Source organism: Bubalus bubalis, chromosome 5, assembly GCF_019923935.1.
Source record: "Bubalus bubalis isolate 160015118507 breed Murrah chromosome 5, NDDB_SH_1, whole genome shotgun sequence".
Classification (NCBI taxonomy): Eukaryota; Metazoa; Chordata; class Mammalia; order Artiodactyla; family Bovidae; genus Bubalus; species Bubalus bubalis.
Window position 1 is genome coordinate 41,416,041 of NC_059161.1, and position 19,539 is coordinate 41,435,579.

At 36.4% G+C, this 19,539-nt stretch overlaps 1 protein-coding gene across 14 annotated transcripts in view; it reads right to left on the reverse strand.

Moving 5' to 3' along the window:
* Positions 1 to 19,539, reverse strand: part of DNM3 (dynamin 3) — a 646,455-nt gene that overhangs the window by 269,639 nt on the left and 357,277 nt on the right. The gene's annotated exons all lie outside the window — the stretch shown is intronic.

A 19,539-nucleotide genomic window follows, 5' to 3' on the forward strand; every position in this document is an offset into this window, starting at 1 on the left:
ACCACATCAGGAGAAGTGGCTGCTACAGATAGGTGGTCTGGCCCATCTGGCCAGAGTTCTTTGTGCTGGGGTTTGGGGCCAAATCCCCAGAAATAATGAGGTGCTATTTTGCTTTTCTTGCCATTCTTGCTGTAGAAACCACGAGGAGAGTGGTTGCTGCGGTCTCCAGAGGATCTGGGTATTTCTGGTCCTCTAGTCATAATACCAAGTGATAGCACCCTAAGCTGAACACAGCCCTGAACACTGCCTGCTGCTTTAGCTTGTATTTTATTATCTCAGGTCTCAAAAAAAAAAAAAAAAGAAAAGAAAAGAAAGAAAGAAAGAAAAGAATAAAGAATGCTAGTTCTCTTCCTGTCCCTTTATCATAAGAGAAAGTAGAGCTACTATTCAACTGTTTCTAACTATATTTTCTTTTCATATTTGAAAAAATGGTTAATTCAATATAAAGTCTCAAGGACATCTGTTTACATGAAGAAGCAGAATCATACCAGATACTTGCTTATGTTAAGTGCCTTAAGAAAGATACATGCTTCTCTACCAGAGTAATACTTAAAAGATTTGACAGGTATTCATTCTCAAAACATCCTCTGCATCTATTATTCAGGCCACCTTACTTGAAGCCCTGAAAACAATGAAAAGAGTAATACTCTAATGCAAAATTTATAGGTTAAAATAAATTATTTGGGGGAACCAGTATTTTTTTTAAATACTGATGTATTTTAAAATTTTTTAATATTATAAGGTAACATTTTAAATGAGCAAGTTATTCATATAGTTCAAAATTCAAAAAATATACAGAAGAATTTTTTTATAAAAGGGATTCCTCAGTGGCTCAGTAGTAAAGAATCTGCCTGCAATGCAGGAAATGCAGGAGATGTGGGTTCAATCCTGGATCAGAAAGATCCCCTGGAGGAGGCCATGGCAACCCACTCCAGTATTCTTGCCTGGAGAATCCCATGGACAGAGGAGCCCGGCAGACTACATATAGTCCATAGGGTCGCAAAGAGTCAGACACGACTGAAGCAACTAAGCAGGAGCACATTTTTTAAAAAGTATCTTTCTCACTCCTGACTGGTGTATTTTTAAGCAAAAGAAATACATTAGAAAGCCATCATTTTTATGCTTGGCATGTTTGCTTGTGTTTCTGAGTAATTGTTACTATAACATCTTATATTAAGCTACCTAACAGTAATCAGAAGGTGAGAATTTATTGCCAAATAAATTGGAAAGCAGCCCTTATGTCTATTATGTGACCCCAAGTCATATTTTTTGAATTTACAAATCATGGATTCTCTTAGGGAAATCTGAAAGCTGACAATCAAGCAACAATAGATAGGTCATTATATTATACTAAGTTTGAAGCATTTTCTTTACATAAAATTCCATATAAATAATTAGAAGCAGAGTATAGGCAAGCTATTATGTATTGTTTTTCAGTGACAATAATGGTATATACTGCTGTTTCCTACCACTATAAAAATATTTACAAACATAAGTCCATGCCTACATGAACAGCTTAGCCATAAAGAACCTGCCTGCAATGCAGTAGACCTGGGTTCGATCCCTGGGTTGGGAAGATCCATGGAGGCTCTATGGGGCAACCTGCCCCAGTACCCTTGCCTAGAGAATCCCAAGGACAGAGGAGCCCGGCAGGCTGTAGCCCACAGGGTCGCACAGAATCGACATGACTGAAGCGACTAAGCAGCAACACGTGAACAGCAAGAAATTGAACAAAACAATGGAGACAGAAATAATTTTTCAATTCCTTTGCTAAATACACTTTAGCTAAAACACTGACTTAGAGAATCATGTTTTAAGGAAACAGTTTGCAATCAGAAAAGCAAGATGGATAAATTTCATTGTAAAAGATAATTGCAAAGAGAAAATCCATAACATCATGGTAGTACCTCCTAGAATTTAACAGCAGTCAATTCCATGGAGTTCTTTCTTTTGTTCAATCTAAGTCTCTGGTAGCAATTTACACTAATTTATTTTGTTTACTTTCCCTTGGAAGATGAAATGTGAGTGAACATCCTTCTTATACTGAAATCTAATTTATTAAAGGCAGTTAAGTCAATTTTAAGCTGCTTAAGTCAATTTTCAGCTTCTTCCCCAGTCAAAATAACACCTTCTTTCTTAAACTTACATCCCTGGACCCCCACTCCATCTTGCCAGATTCCAACCCTGAATCACTTCAGTTGCTCATCTATGGTACTTTGCTCCAATTTTTCATACCTCTCGTAGAATATGGGCATTAAATGGGATGTATCACATAAATATGACCAATGCCAAGTAGCAGGGAAATATCATTCTTGATATATTTCCATTCTAACAAATACTCTTATTGATTCAGTTCACATCCCTATTATTGAGTTGACCAGAAAGTTTATTTGGATTTTTTCCCATAAAGTGTAATAGAAAAATCCAAACGAACTTTTTTAGCCAACCTAATCATTTCATTATAATGTTGTGGTAAACTTCTTAAAAATTCTTAACAAGAGTCTTGTAATGCTGAAGTTAAGCTAAGAAATGGGCCATGGCAACAAAGAGGTCTTGGTTTCTCTCGTTAGCCCTGTGTAATTGTTTTTCCTCATCTGCATTTCACCTTATATTCATTGTTTGAATAGCAAGTGCCACTTTGTATTTAGACCATACAGGAGGTTAACATCACTGCCTAAGTGTTATCCAAAAACTAATGAACTTATTCTGAGCTCTATCATCAAAATCACTGATGAAAAGAGCAAATAATTCAGTCCCCCAACCAAAGTTAATGGATCCTGCTGACCTAATAGAGTAATTGTCATGATTTTTTGAAACAATTCACATTTTACAGTGAGTACCAGATTGATACATGTGTAGAGTCCCTCAGTGAAAATCTATGAAGGGTATTAGCTGATATTTTGCATCTATTTCTCAGACACTCAGGACACTCATTAACTCATTAATGAGCACACACACTGCCAAATTCCTTGCCATAGGATCACAGTGAATTCAGGAACAGAATCAAAAGTCTCAATATTCTATGCTGTATCACACAACTGGTAAGCACATCATCTAGTTCTTAAAATGCATTTCAGGAAAATCAGCTTAGAATTGAATCTAGTTCACTTTTGGAAGATCAAGTACCATGTTTATACACAACGCTAAATTTGTAAGAAAGACCAGTGTATGTGAAATACAAGTTTAGTTCTATGTGAGTCAGGAAGTATTCACCATGGCAGTCTTGGACTGTAATTCATTCTGTAAGATGAACTTATTGTAGCTGAAATACAATAGCAGAGGTTATTTGATGATGGAATCTTACTCTCAAATAAAAACTGTTTTTCTAAAAAGATTACATGGAAAAATACATGAGTACATGAGCCAATGAGGACATCTGAAAGTCTGATGAACTTAACGTGGTGTTTGTTCTTTCCCATCTAGAAATGCCCTTTTTATTTATCTTACCACCTTTTAGCATAACTTGGCATTGAATAGGAAGCTAAAAGAGATAGAAATTAATTAATAGTGCCAATGAGTCTCAAATTGCAAGATACTTCTCCAAAGGAAGTATGTGACCATTTAAATCACTTTACTCATGTGCTTCTCTCATTTGTACCATTATTCACAAGTATGAAATCAGGTAGACACATTAGCCAGCAAAACAACACTCTTATTTAAAGCTTGATCATGGGCATAAAGAAGAGAACCAGTAGAACACCAAGATACATACATACAAAGGACTATGACTTTCAGATCTAAAGCAATATCCAGTTTATCAAGCCATGATGTGTTCAACTGTCACTGACATTGAAGAGTGTTAGGGAATCTTTTATTTAATAGAGTATAATTTTTTTACATAAAAATTTTTAATATTATATGTCAAAACTATTATTTTAATTGTATATTTTTTGCCTCTAAAAACAAAGTTCACCAAACTTTATGAGTGTAGTATATACATGAATTTTAAATTTGGGTTTTAAGATTTTATCAGTGATTTGCTTCTTTGACTAGAAATATTTTTTTTAATCATCAGAAACTAAAAGTCCAATGTTTAGCTTTCAGGGTGCTCCATCATGCTCCATCATCCAATACCATTCTATTTATTCAATCTTGTATCCCTCCTTACCCCAAAGCATACCTTCTATTCACAAGGGCTATCTTGGATGCAATCCAAGCCTACCTCCTCCACTGTCTGCACCCTAGTTTATGTTCTTGTTCTTTCCTTTAACAGTAATTTTCTCCTTTTTCCATGTACTTCCTTATAGTTTATTCATTGTCAAGGCCTACCTTCCCCTCCAAGATTCCTCTGGTATGTTCCTGATTCCTCTTCTTTATGCCAGTCATCATATCACTCAGATCTTAAACAGGTCTCTAGGATCAACTTGACCTCCTCCTATCCTTTCTCTCATTCTCTTCCAGGCTCACTGACCTCCAGACATGCTCTTCCCTCCACCTTAAAGGCTCTTTCCCCAACGGTCTGTGTGTTCATACCCTCACCACTTGCACATAGTTCCTCCAGTGTTGTGTTTCCTAACCACTCTATTTTATACTGCAATGCGTTTCCTAGATTCTCTGCTCCCTGTTTCTGCTTTAACTTTTTTTTCCCCCCATTGCTCTGGATAGTCAGTAGGGCAGGGATTTTTGTCTGTTGTGTCTCCAGTGCCTAGAAAAGTATCTGGCACATAGTAAGTACTCTAAATAGCTGCTGAATAAATTAAGCAAAATTACTGAATGCTAGTTCATCCTAAATGCTTGATAAGCATAATAAATTAAATGACTATATTGAAATTTATGTTCTAAGTGCCTGACAAATATTGCCTTGTTTCATCCTCACATCACCCAATGAAAAAGGTTCTATTCTCATCATCTCAATTTAATAGATGGAGAAAATGAAACAGAGAGATCAAGTGAATTAACTGCAGTTAAGCAATGGTGGCACTAGTGGCAAAGAACTCACCGACCAGCATAGGAGACATAAGAGACACAGTTACAATTCCTGAGTCTGGATGATCCCCTGGAGGAGGGCATGGCAACCTACTCCAGTATTCTTGCCTGGAAAATCCCCATGGACAGAGGAGCCTGGTGGGCTATAGTGCATAGGGTCACAAAAAGTTGGACACAACTGAAGCGACTTAGCACACAAGCAACTAGTAGTGCTTCCCAGTGGCTCAGTGGTAAAGAATCTGCTTGCCAATGCAGGAGATCCAGGTTCAATTCCTGGGTTGGGAAGATGCCCTGGAGGAGGAAATGGCAACCCACTCCAGTATTCTTGCCTGGAGAATCCTATGGACAGAGAAGCCTAGAAGGCTTCAGCATGACTTAGTGACTAAATAACAACAACAAAGCAACTAGTAAGTCTCAGTTGAGATTACAACTATAGTTTTCCCAACAGGTGCTGTATAAATTGTTGAAGAACATCTTCACACACATCCCAATTTATTTTGTCATTATCATCTAAGTCAGACCTTCTCCAAACCACCTCTCCTTTGACAAATGAAAAAATGACAGATCTGAATTAGACTACAAACAAAGTCATTTGCACCTCATGTGTCTTTTAATTTTCCCCAAGTGCTTTTACAACCATTCTACCTTTATCACAAACTATTGATCAATTACTGCAAAGAGTAGACTTACTTATGGTATACATCTCTTTCTAAAACAGAATGCAAGGTAACTAGCTTTAGACATTATTTTTTTATTATAATAAGAAGGAGGGGGAGGAGAGGAAGGACATGAGGAAGAGGAAAGAAGGAATGGAAAGAAGTGGAAAAAGAAGAAAAAAAAACCCCAAAAGAATAAAACATACATTATTACAATTACCAATCAACATTAGGGGAAAGAAATAGAGACTTCAAGGCTTGGCTCTTGTGTCTTTCTAGAAATTATTAGCTAAGAAAAGCATCCTGAATTTTCTGGAATACAAAAATAAGTCTCTATTAAGTCCAGTTACTTAAAAAGATTTTAAAAATATGACTTGCAGGCACCTAGAAACTCCAGAACTATGAGTTCCACAGAGCCTGCTCCCAGGTCACGATCCACAGAATGAGATAAGGGTGAAGCATCAAGCCTGGTTCAGAAGTAAGTAGAAACAATAATAACAATAGAGGCTAACTGGGCTGATCTGGACCATATACACTGGTCTGGTCATATCAGGTTTTATAGCCAAGAGCAGTTCTAAGTGTTTGGTGCCCCTACTATACTGCTTGTTAAATACTTTGAGAATCACCCCTGAAGCTAACATGTATTAAAGTGCCTAGTAAACACCAGGCAATATGCAGAGAGATTTTATCCCCAAATCACAAGCTGTTGTTCAGTAACTCAGCAGTGTCAAACTCTTTGTGACCCTATGGACTGCAACAAACCAGGCTTCCCTGTCTTTCACTATCTCCTGGAGTTTGCTAAAATTCATGTCCATTGAGTCAGTGATGCCATCCAACCATATGATCCTCTGTTGTTCCCTTCTTCTCCTGCATTTATTCTTTCCAAGCATCAGGATCTTTTCCAATGAATCGGTTCTTCCACTCAGGTGGCCAAAGTATTGGAGCTTCAGCTTCAGCATCAGTCCTTCCAATGAATATTCAGGACTGATTTCCTTTAGAATTACTGGTTTCATCTCTTTGCAGTCCAAGGCACTCTCAAGAGTCTTCTCCAGTAGCACAGTTTAAAAGAATCAATTCTTCGGTGCTCAGCCTTTTTTATTGTCCACTTCTCACATCCATACATGACTACTAAAAAAACCATACCTTTGACTATATGAACCTTTGCTGGCAACATAATGACTTTGCTTTTTTATATGCTGTGTTTGTCATAGCTTTTCTTCCAAGGAGCAAGCGTCTTTTAATTTCATGGCTGCAGTCATTGTCTGGGGTGATTTTGGAGCCCAAAAAGATAAAGTTTGTCACTGTTTCCATTGATTCTCCATCTATTTTCCATGAAGTGATGGAACCAGATGCCATGATCTTAGTTTTCTGAACGTTGAGTTTTAAGCCAGCTTTTCCACTTTCCTCTTTCACCTTCATCAAGAGGCTCTTTCATTCCTCTTTGCTTCTGCCATTAAGGTGGTGTCATCTGCATATCTGAATTTATTGATATTTCTCCCAGCAATGTTTATTCCAGCTGGTGCTTCATCCAGCTTGGCATTTTGCATAATGTACTCTGCAAATAGGTTAAATAAGCAGAGTGACAATATACAGCCTTGACATACTCCTTTCCCAATTTGGAACCAGTCTTTTGTTCCATGTCTGGTTCTAACTGTTGTTTCTTGACCTGCATACAGGTTTCTCAGGAGGCAGGTGAGGGGACAGGAATGCAAAAGTGGAAAATCAAGAGATACCTGGTGTAACAGGCAAGTTTGGCTTTGGAGTACAAAACAAAGCAGAGCAAAGGCTAAAAGAGTTTTGCCAAGAGAATGCACTGGTCATAGCAAACACCCTCTTCCAACAACACAATAGACGATTCTACGTATGGACATCACCAGATGGTCAATACCAAAATCAGACTGATACTCTTTGTAGCCAAAGATGGAGAAGCTCTATATAGTCAGCAAAAACAAGACCGGGAGCTGACTGTGGCTCAGATCATGAACTCCTTATTCCAAATTCAGACTTAAATTGAAGAAAGTAGGGAAAACCACTAGGCCATTCAGGTATGACCTAAATAAAATCCCTTACAATTATACAGTGGAAGTGACAAATAGATTCAAGGGATTAGATCTGATAGAGTACCTGAAGAACTATGGATGAAGGTTGGTAACAAAGTACAGAAGGCAGTGATCAAAACTATCCCCAAGGGAAAAAAAAAAATGCAAAAAGGCCAAATGGTTGTCGGAGAAGGCTTTACAAATGGCTGAGAAAAGAAGAGAAGCGAAAAGCAAAAGGAAAGATACACCCATCTGAATGCAGAGTTCCAAAGAATAGCAAGGAAAGATAAGAAAGCCTTCCTAAATGAATAATGGGGAAAAAAAAAGAGGAAAACAATAGAATGGGAAAGACTAGTTTCTCTTAAAAAAAATCAGAGATACTAAGTGAACATTTCATGCAAATATAGGCACAATAAAGGACAGAAAACATATGGATCTAAAAGAAGCAGAAGATATTAAGAAGTGGCAAGAATACCACTTGCCACTTTGTATAGAAGAACTATACAAAAAAGATCTTCATGACCTGTATAACCATGATGGGTGATCACTCAGAGCAAGACATACTGGAGTGTGAAGTCAAGTGAGCCTTACGAAGCATCACTCATGAACAAAGCTAGTGGAGGTGATGGAATTCCAGCTGAGCTATTTCAAATCCTAAAAGATGATGCTGTGAAAGTGCTGCACACTATATCCCAACAAATTTGGAAAACTCAGCAGTGGCCACAGGACTGGAAAAGTTCAGTTTTCACTCCAATCCCAAAGATGGGCAATGCCAAAGAATGTTCAAACTACCGCACAACTGCACTCATTTCATATGCTATCAAGGTAATGCTCAAAATCCTTCAAGCTAGGCTTAAACAGTATGTGAACTGAGAACTTACAGATGTACAAGCTGGATTTAGAAAAAGCAGAGAAGTCAGAGATCAAATTGCGAACATCTGTTAGATCATAGAAAAAGCAAGAGAATTCCAAAAAAACATCTACCTCTGCTTTATTGACTATGCTAAAGCCTTTGACTGTGTGGATCAGAACAAATAACAAGAATGACAAGTAAATATTCCCAACAACACATAGCGAAGTAAGTGGTAGAGCTGGATATACAACCAGCTCCAGATATGGCTGTCTAGCTCCACAGTCTATACACTCAGCCACTATTCTACTGCTTTTTCCAGAACAACAATAAGAACAAAAAACAACCCTCATTCTGCAGTGTTTAAACAGATAACAGCATGTTGTTAGATAAACCTGAACATTTTTGTAAATACATATTTATCCAAAATGTTGAAATCATTCTTTCTTCTTAACAACTGTGTTTGCCCTTTAAGTCCTCTCAAACTCCTGGAAGGCATGAGTTTTGTATTATTTATCTTTCCATCTCCAGCACAGTGTCTGTAATATGGTAGGAGTCTGATAAATGTTCATGGAATAAATGAATGAATGAGAAAATAAATGAATGGAGTGACTGGAAGTTTATTTTTACATCTTATCTAAAAAATGGCACTTTCAAAGGACACAAGACACCTTGGCTATAAATGTAGGCTAAGACAAATTATGTATTAGATATTAAGTATAGCCAGCTAAAAGTTTTCAGATTGCAAGTTAAAATAGTAAAAAGCAAAACAAAATAAAATCCAAAAAACACCATGTTAAATAACAGTATATAAAATCAGCCTCAAACAACTGAGCCTCCCTTTCCAACATAAAGTGGGAAATTAAGTTGTGAAAGCGAAAGGTTTAATCTACTTAAGTATACAATAACTTAATTTTGTAATCTTGATCTGGTGTTTTTTTTCAAGGCCCACTGAATTCAGAAATGCAGGTATGTTACTCCTAAACATAGGTGTGTACAATCTGGTCATATTTATTAAACAGAAATAACAACTTGAATGATTGGTCTTTACATTTTAATTATTCACAGACTATTTTATCTTAATCATGTTTATTCTTCCTTAAATGCTAACTTTATAATACATTTAAACTGTATAAGGGCTACTAAATAGAAAACTAAAAAAAAAAAAAAAAGAAGAAAAAAAAAAAAAAACCTCCAGAATATTTTTTCTGAACATAGAAACAATTCAACCCTCCTATTCCCATCTAGTCCAGTCAAACACCTACTCATATCAAGTTTTACATAGCTAAAGTAAAACACTACAGTAAAATTCTCCCATCCCTAGAAAGGGTGATCTAAAACTAAGTAAAAAAGAGGGTTTTTCTGTTTTCTTTCCTTTTGCACTCTCAAAAGCATGTTTGCTTACCAAAAACCAGAATGAGGCTTTTGTTTTAATTTCAACGAGACAAATGCTAGAGTATTACTACTCATCAACAGGAAGCAAAATTACTCATCCATTCCACTGAGATATCTAAGACTAGAAGACTCAACATATTTTCTCCCTTCTTAAAGGATTCTATGTGACGGGATTAAATTTCACAAATTCCAGAATACATTTACATATGGGATTTAAAATTTTAATCCCTTTGCCATTCACTTTAGTTTTAAACAGCTTGCTTATCTTCTTCCTGATAGCACAAAATTCGGTGCAGAAATGGAAACCAGATTTCTTTACGTAGTGAATTTCATGTGGTTTCCACATTTCTCCAGGCAGTCGTTTCCCAGCAGACATTCATCTAAAATATTCTTCCATGAGTGACTTTTAAGTAAGATGGCATCTGTAGCATTTGTGGCACGTTCTAAGCACAGTCTCAAATGCATTACAAATGGCCTGTGCATTACAGCATTCTACATTGCAGCTTACATTTAAAGTCTTTGTAAAGGTAAATAAAGAAGTTAAAAATGTAATCTAGTAAGGTGATTTGGAATGGTCTTGATTTCTACTTAAGAAGGAACCTCCTTTCTTTGACTCTTCACATTCAGAAAAATCTCAGACTGATCAATATGTCTTTATTAACCTGATTACATTCGGAGAGCCATTGTGCAGCATATATAGCAACTATAGGTGTGGCCCCCTGCCTTCAAGAAGTTTATAATCAAGTGAAAAAGATGAGACATAAACACCAGAACAAGTCAAGCAACACCTTGAGAAGTAACAGCAGAGCAAAACAACAGTGGATGAGTGAATGAAATGGTCTATAAAGTTATCAGGAAAAATCTGATGTGCAATAGTCTCTGGAACTGAGAAAGCCAATTTAAAGCAAAATGGTATGGGGAATTCCCTGGTAGTCTAATGATTAGGACTCAGCGCTTTCACTGCCGTGTCCCAGGTTCAATCCCTGGTCAGGGAACTGAGATCCCATAAACTGTGTGGTGTTGCCACAAAATAAAAAAAAAAAGTAGAACAGTGTGATCAATCTAAAACTCCACTGTTCTCTCTTCTTGTTTCTAAAGATATCTAATATTAGAAAAAGATTCCAAAGTCACTGCTTCTGTGGAGGACTATTTTAAAGGGCACAGGAGGTATGAAAAGAATTTAATTTAGATTTGGAGCCTTTTTTTTTTTTTTAAAGCAATGCATACACAGGATAAATTAATCTGATTGAAAATTCAAGGAGAAAAAACAAAATCTCATTAAACCATTTAATATATATTTTCACTGGTAGCTCAATTCCAACTTTGTTTCCTAAAGAAAAAAAACAGGAAGAACTGGGGCCAGAGAGGAGAGGAGAGAGCTACAGAAAGTCTCAGAAGAGATGCAGAGGGGGAAGATAGAACAGTAGGAAAAAGGAGAAGAAAGGAACAAAAGTTAATGATAAGCCTGTTCTCCTGAATGACTTTTGATCACTTTGGTAGAGATATAATATGGTGCAATAGTACATTCCACTGCCTTCTGACACAGTAGACTAGTTTAATTAATATTTTCAGATCTTCCTTTCTTTAAACATTCAGCAGCACCACAAAAGTTACCAAGGGTAGAAATGGTATTTGCTACAGCACTGTAACCCCTGGCCCCAAGGCGATGCTCTCACAATTCTCCAAATCGTTGCTGTATGAACTGTTGAAGAATGTCTTCAAAAACATCCCATTTTAGTTTAAAATTATCATCTAAATCAGACCTTCTCCCAACCATCTCATCCCAACCACCTCTCATTTCACAAATGAGAAAATGGCAGAGCTGAACTAGAATCAATCAGTTCTGGTGCTCTTCTCTTATACCTCAGGTGTATCCAAGAAAGCAAAGGTTTCATTTATACTAAATCACCAAACATCTTCTGCTGTAGGCACGGAACAAGCTGGCTTTAGTGGTTTCACTACAAAGGTTAACTTGAAACTTCTACTGATGTAGGTAAGCAAAGGGAATTTGGAATATTAGGTATTATGGAAATAATCTTACAAATAACAGTCTTTAACAGGGTCTTACCAAACAGTTTCCATCAGCATCCCCAAAACTCACTAAAACTCTCCTATACTGAATATGAAGGAAATATACAATGAGGGAATTTTTAATTAAATTCATTTATTTTTAATTCCCCACAGGTATAAGTGGGGAATTGCTTCTACTGTAGGGGACATGGATTTGATCCATGGTCTTGAACTAAGACCCCGTAAGCTGAGCCGAGTAACCAAAAAAAAAAAAGTCAAAAACTGGGGCAGTTGATACATTCAGGAAATCCTGCATATATATACAACAGACAAATGCACTGAAAATGATACAATATAGGAATGCAACAGAAGTGGCAGGGAACTAAACGAGTCTGAATATACAAAGTATTGTCAAAGCAAAATAAAATTAAAAAATAATAAAATGAAGTAAGAATGGACATTAACAAATTGGATTCAACCTAACCTGTTATGAGCATTAATAGGAGACTAACAGCAATTATTTTATGGTCTGAAGACAGAGGTGTGACTGAAATTGACTTAGAAAATAGGCTAGACAAAATTTGCTGGAAAATAAACTCCCATTGACTTTCTTGTTCTTTAATGGTTTAAAAAAAAAAAATGAGGGGCTCAACTTAACAAAAACTAATCACTTGAAATGCAGTACTGAAAATTTCAGGGACTGGAATCATTAAAAAAAAGGGAGGTAAGTAAGTTATCTTTACACTGGCTTCACTACTGGCAGAGGCAGTTACTTTTAGAAAAATCAAAAGATTTCTCTTATACAGCTTATTCTGGTTCTTGTTTTCTCTGTTATAAAACTTGGGGGAAAAGAACTTTAAGTTCTTTTAGTTCTTTGATGAGCTTCTCAGTAATAATTTCATGAGGCCCTGAAAATGCAAAGTGAACTCTAAGCCTGGGCTCCAGAGAACTGATGCACACGGTGGGCCAGACCGTACCTCAGGCCACCCCTAAACATTTTCAGTGGGGTCTAGATCCCTTAAAGAAAACAAACTAGTTCCCCAACAAAGCAAGCCAATATTTCAAAAGGAATCATAATCCATCCTGGCCAATAAAATTCAAGACTAGTTCTTCCTTGAAAAGACTAAGGTGAAACAGAAACAAAGTTCCACTGCACTAGAGGAAAACATTTTGCTACAAGGCAGAAGGTTGGGCATAAACTTCCCAAACCAAACCAATCATACAGAAAGTGTGTGTGCAGTTTTTAAATGTAATCAGCTATAGCTCCATCTGCAGAGAAATCAATCCCCTTAAAACAGTACATTTGCAAAATGACAAAGGCATTTCCTACCTGATTTTCACTTATTAACCTTCAACTGGTGCTATAAAAGCTCTGGTAGGCAGAGTTTTCAAAAAAAAAATAATGAAATGTGCACGCACTAAAACTAACGTCTAAGATTACACAAAACATTCACATGCTTTAGCTTTTAAAATGGGAAAAGAATTGATTTTGAAGTTGGTAATTCTCATACAGAAATCTGGTTTAGTTTAAAAGTATACAGAGATATAGATATACAAAAATATTTATAAATCATATAAATATTTACAAAGTGTATAAATATATACACACACATACATGCACTTACACATGCTTGCACATTTATACACATGTGTTTTAATACATACATGCAAAACTGTAATACAAGCAGATAAAAGAGAGGAAGGTCATTACTGACTTTTCAAAGAGATTCTCCAAAAGGTTGTCTTAAGGATCCCCTCCCACTACAGTGTGTTTTTAAAAATCCTGTTGTCTTCCTTTCAGAATCAAGTATTTTCTTCTATTTTTACCTGTTTTACACACAGATGATTTATTTACCCAATGAGATTATAAACATCTGAGGAAAAGAGCACTTTCTTCCTGAATATGGTACTTGGTGTGGCTTGCACTTTGGAGTCACAGGACCAGGTTTTGAATAGAGGGTCAGTACCTGAATCAAAGGGCTTCCTTGGTGGCTAAGTGGTGAAGAATCCACCTGCCAATGCAAGAGACACGGATTCAATCCGTGGATCAGGAAGATCCCCTGGAGAAGGAAATGGCAACCCTCTCCAGGATTCTTGCCTGGGAAATCCCATGGTCAGAGGAACCTGGCGGCCTACAGTCCGTGGGGTCACAGAGTCGGACACAACTGAGTGACTAAACAACAACTGAATTCAAGATGGAGGCCTGGTTGTGCCCTCACAGCAGCATCTAATCTTCAGGAGGCCTTTGTCTGGGCCAAGCCCTGATCCAAGCTTTTCTCTCACATTACCCCTTTTAATCCTCAGAGAAACCCTATTTTACAGATGAGGAAATGAGAGCTCATAATACTACAGTTAAACAATTGCCAAGGTCTCCAAATAGTAAACTGTGAAGTCAGGATTCAAACCCACAGCCTCCAGTTCCAAAACTCTTATTTTCTACTGTCTCTTGGGGCTTCTACTTCAACTGCAACCTTGGAGAAATCCTACCTTTGAGGGTTGTTGGATTAAATATATCACATGTGAAAAACTAGCATGGAGGGCCTAAAATCATGGTCTAAAATCAGTCTCAAAAAAAAGTATTAAAAAGAAACAAAACAAACCTTTAAAAATGGAAAACAGTACACTTCCCTTTTTATACAACATTTACATTGTAGTTCTGAGTGTCAATGAAGTTACATAATCTGATTCTGCATGGCATATTGAAGCAATTTTCCCTTAATATGCAAATAAGTGATTTTATAAAGATATATGATTCATATTCATTTACAACATGGAAATAACTTTTCAACATGAACTAATTTATACACCAAGTGCTTTTGTGTGTCTATGAAAGTAAATTCTCTTCTCTTCTCATGAAAAGAAGTATTTTAATATGCTCTCATATATCCCTTAAATAAATTCTCTGGAGAATGAACAGAATTGGGAAGCCAGTTAAGGTAACCTTAATATTCTTAACTAAATAGATTTATGTTGGCTTTAACCCTTTTAGCAATTCATATAATTTGTATTTCCCTTCTGAATATACCAAAAGATTTTACATCCTATAATAAAGATACTGCGCCATGTATTATGCAGGTATGCCTATCATCACAAAGATTTGGAGCTTCTAGAATGATATACTGCATCATTGCAAGTATTTTGGAATAAGCAGAAAGCTCTCTTCACACACGTATTTCCTTAGAGCCAGTATGCTTCACTTGCACTCCCAACCACAAAAAGGATACTTTTTCTACCCCTGAAAAATGTGCTTTCTGAGCCTCTATGTGATGCACACACAGATTTATTTTCCCCTTTTTGATACCATGCATGTTTGTTTCTGAGTCGTACTAAGGAAATAAACTATTGGTGATGTCAAAAGACATCAGGAGTCAATATTCTAAAATTGTCAGTGACCTGAGGACACCATATTTCTCTTGTCCAAGAGAGCCAATACTCATTTTAAAGTCTGATTGTAACATGGAATTCAATGAGAGTTCATAGTACATAGCATTCAGATGATGCTCATCAGCTTTTGAGGGTTGAAACAGGCAGCAGACTGCATTCCTAGTACGCTCTCACTTAAAATCTGCCTCAAAAGGCCAGCACTAATTTTCCAATCCTTTTTTTTTTTTTACCTCCCCCTAAAGATTTCAAGACACTGCTTCAAATTTTACTGGAGTCATAAATCATATATTTACCTTCATGCGACTGATTTTCAAGGAGCCAGAGTTAGTAAGGTTGGTCTGCCGGATGTATTATGTTTCTTAAATACAGAAATGGCTGCTGTGCACGCCAGTGGTTAGTAAAACTCAAAGACGTAACATTATCTTTCTCAATTGATTTGAGGAAAGAATGCTCATAAAATATTTACTGATTTTGGTTAGGGGCTGATTTCTAAATAAACAGACTCAGCAATGGAAATTCTAGAGACGGGCAAAACAAAACATGCATTAGTAAATGTACGTTTTAAAATCAACTCTCTCACAATCTTTGTGTTTTGCAAGCTTTATGAAGATTGTAAAATCAGTTGCACTAAGCTTATGATTTACAGGTGTTCTAATTTAACTTCTTTTTCAGTTGTTGAAAGAAAATCTGTTCCCTCTTCTGGACTATTTCTCCTCTTTTTATAGCCTCTGATGTTACATCTCTGGCTAAGAAGGCACTTTACTGCAGTGATCTGAAGGCAGCCATTTGTTTGATAGTCAGAGAAGGAGAGAAAAAGGGAAAGCTTTGCTACAACAAATCTCCCAGCTCTTTCAGGCCCTGACAAAAATAGGAAATGCTGGTGACCAGAAGACAGCATTGCCTCCAGTAAAAAAAAGGGAAAAAAGTGCTAATCCATACAACATAAAGCCAAACTAAGTGGGGTTATCTTCCCTAATTTGCAATGAACTGAGGTCAACTAGATTTTATCTCAAATACAAACTGGGAAGGAGACAACAACAAGAGAGGAAAAGCTACATCTTGGTTAGATCCTGCTTTTCACACAAGATTTTATGACTGATAGCTACACAGGATGCTTCCAGAAGATTAGAAGGCCAAAAATAAGTAAGGAAATATGGTTGGTCCAAGGTTCACAATTATTTCTAAAAGAACAGTGCAACCTGATACATAACTACAATACACATACATTTAAAAATTATACCATATTTTCCATTTAAGATAAAAAATAGTATACGTTTAATTCTTGAATTATTATCATGATAAAAGTTTGATTGGAAATCACATACATACTATGTAACTTTTACTAATTTTTGATAATTTACTGACTGGCCTACTTTAGGTTAGTTAAGGAGAGTACAGACACCATTTCTAACTTCAATTAACATATTCTACTTGGGGAAAAAAAATCAAAGTGTGAAATAATAATATTTTGGTACAAAGCTAAAAGAAGACAGCAGATAACTGATAAATTATTAACAGGAAATGTAAAGTGCTATTCAAATTCAATAAGGGGAAAATTTTATCTATGTGGGCTAACAATATGCTTCTCAGCACAGCCTTTGAATCAGAAAAAAGTTGAGTTCTGCCACTTACTGTAATTACATGAAGTAATATGCTTAACCTCTCTGAGCCTCAATTTCACCACCAATAAAATGGGAATCATAATATTTACCCCATAAAGTTATTATAAGAAATGGATAGACTGTATATGAAAGAATTTTGTCATCTATAAAGAGGCTGTAAAATAACCATTCAGAAGGTGGTAAAAAGGTTCACATTAAACTGTTACCATTAATTTGAAAAAGCAGAGAGGGTAGGGGTTGGAGGGAAAGATTATTAACTTTTTCCTTACATACTTTCTATTATTTGAACTTTCATAATGCCCATGTACTAATCTTGCAACCAACAAAATTAAAGCTATATAAATGCTATCTGAAGTGTGCATACCTAGATGTTGCAGACTATTCTAACTGTAAATACTAATAACACTTTATAAATGTTCCTTTATAAATATATAGAAACAAGACTCAGTCCTGGTTTTAGTTTGAGAATTTCTAAAATTATAAAAATTTGCTAGGCTTGGGAATGATAACCAACTGAAACAGTGCTTCCTTTCCATGACATTTTCAAAAAGAGCAAATTCTGTAGTCATCCAAAACCATCCATTGATTCAAACTACCACTTTGGTCAATACCTTTTGAAATAACTGAGTTAAATAACAATAGTACTCAAAGGCAAGCCTTTATCATGTTTAACTTTGTTTTTTAGAGCCCATCACAATTTAGATATTTAATTTATAACTTTAAGAAAAGTCCTCAGGTCATTTCTAAGTGAATGCCAAGGGCTTTCCATAAAGGCATGGCAGACTTCTTCCAACTGAACTTGGTCACAGATTAGCATTCCTAATGTTAGAAGTAAGTGTGAGCTCTTTGAGGGCAGGATTCATATCTTTTTCATCTTAATTCCAGTCCCTGGCATTGTGACTAGCACATGAGTTCAGTTCTGTTCAGTTCAGTCGCTCAGTCGTGTCCGACGTGCAAGAATAAATATTTGTTGAACTATTTGGAAGAAAGTTTTTCTCACTCGGAGGCCCAATGAGATGGGCATATATGCTAAGTGGAACATAACCTGTCTAGTTGTTTTTGTACAAAATCACTTAAAATTCTTCAAAAGCAGTAAAAAAAAGGTATAAAAGTGAGTTCCTTAAATAAAATGTCATTTAAAAAAACCCTATTTGAGAAACAGATATCTCTTATATTTGAAAAAGCATAAATGTGTGAACTAAGATGAAATCATGGAGCAGACTAATTGGAATCACCTTTCATCAGCCTTACAAAAATTCCCAAGGCATGTTTCATCAATAAAAATGCTCAATAGAGGGCAGAGGAAAGGCTTTCATTGTTTGCGACAGGAACAAGCCCATAGTTGGAGTGCTAGATTCCTGACTGACTATTATCCCTCTGGCTCATGGCTCCTCTATGATGATTTGTGAGTAAACATATACATACTCAAAAAAGACAGATGTAAAGAGACATCTCCACATGTAATGAGACTATTACTTTGGGCTTCGCATGGTGGCTCAGACGGTTAAGAATCCGCCTGCAATGTGGGAGACTTGGGTTTGATCCCTGGGTTGGGAAGATCCCCTGGAGGAGGGCATGGCAACCCACTCCAGTATTCTTGCCAGGAAAATCCCATGGACAGAGGAGCCTGGTGGGCTACAGTCCATGGGGTCGCAAAGAGTTGGATACAAACTGAGCAACTAAGCATAGCACAGCCACACTTGCATATTTCTAGCATTATGTAATACTGTGAAGTAATGACAGGGGAAAAAGAAGTTGAGGCACACTGGGCTTGCTCAGTCACTATGGAATAAGCCCTGAAAACATAAGCATGGAAGCAGAAGTACAATGATAGGAAGTAATCCCTCCAAATTTCCACTGATGATTTAAATCTCTCTATGAATGATGCACCTAATGCTAATATCTTAGTTCCATCCTAAACTGCTGGATAATTCTATTTTAATCTTATTTAATCTCCCTCCCTAGGTGAGCAGGGCTTGTAATAACTTTTGAACCCTTTAATGGTATGTTAATTCAAGAGAAGACATTTAACAAGAAGAAAATGCTTTGAGAGAATTCTCACTTGAAGTCTTCTGAAATATTCAATCCAACATATTTTAAAGAGAGAGATTTTTCTGCTTCTAAAAAGTACTGCGGACAGTCAGTAGAAATGAATTTCGTTGGCTGTACTCCTTGAAAGAATTCTAAGTTTCTTAGTTTAGCCACTCAAATTTGGAAGCTATCTAGAAATTTTCTCACATTTTGATCTCTGGAAGGGCTATTAATCAAGCTCTTGTTTGAGGCAACTCAAACTTCAATCAGAATACTATGGACGGGAAGTCAGAGAACTGGACAATCAGAATATTCAACAGAATATATAATTGAAAACATCACCAAGAGAAGAAAAGTAGATGCCAGCAGGCTGATACGTTATAACCTTTGGTCAAGCGGTACTTGGCAAATTTCAACAGATTTAATTAACCAGCGATAAAACTAAGCAGTAGAATACCATTAAAACAAAACAAAAATACTAACACAGAACCAGGAATTACCAGTGAAAAAAACAGTGCTGTACCTAATAGCATGGATCTACCAGAGGTAATTTGTTAGGAGATCGGAGTTGTTATTTCATAGTGGAGGCTTGAAATGAAAACGTTTAAGTTTCTTTAGGTCAAGCT